The following is a 515-nucleotide window of genomic DNA, read 5'->3' as shown; positions in this document are numbered from 1 at the left end:
ATTCAAACAGAGTCCATTGTTGTATACATAATTTCGTAAAGTTTCCATCGACGATCGCGACTTTTCGATTTCGTCTCTCCTCAGACATCGTATCAAGTTCGCGCGAAACTACAGCGGTTTTCATCAAAACTATTCACTTTATAATTAAACTCAGTTTCGCGCAGTTCTTCTTTCCATTTCACGACGCAATTGGAAAATAGTTTTTTCCAACTCTTCATTCGTCACCACACCTTGAAGTCGTTCTTTGAATGAATTCTCCAATGTCTCATTAATCACTACATTTTTCATTTGTGCAGTTACACTTCGATTCAGATACTTAATCTCTTCCACGTTTCTTCGCATTTTCTACATATCGTTACGCACTTCCTGTACATCTCTCCTTGATATTCTAAACGATTCCTCGATCTCGTTTCGCATACCTCGAAGCGTGCGTTCGACGTAGCTTTTGTTTACCGCGTCGGTGTCGAACTCCGGCGCGGCCACGTGTTCTATTTTTCGTTCCTTCGCGTCGTAAT

This window comes from Trachymyrmex cornetzi, unplaced genomic scaffold, assembly GCF_001594075.2.
Source record: "Trachymyrmex cornetzi isolate Tcor2-1 unplaced genomic scaffold, Tcor1.1 scaffold751, whole genome shotgun sequence".
NCBI classification, from domain to species: Eukaryota; Metazoa; Arthropoda; class Insecta; order Hymenoptera; family Formicidae; genus Trachymyrmex; species Trachymyrmex cornetzi.
The sequence above is the reverse complement of the archived record's forward strand: the minus strand, read 5'-3'. Positions refer to the sequence as shown.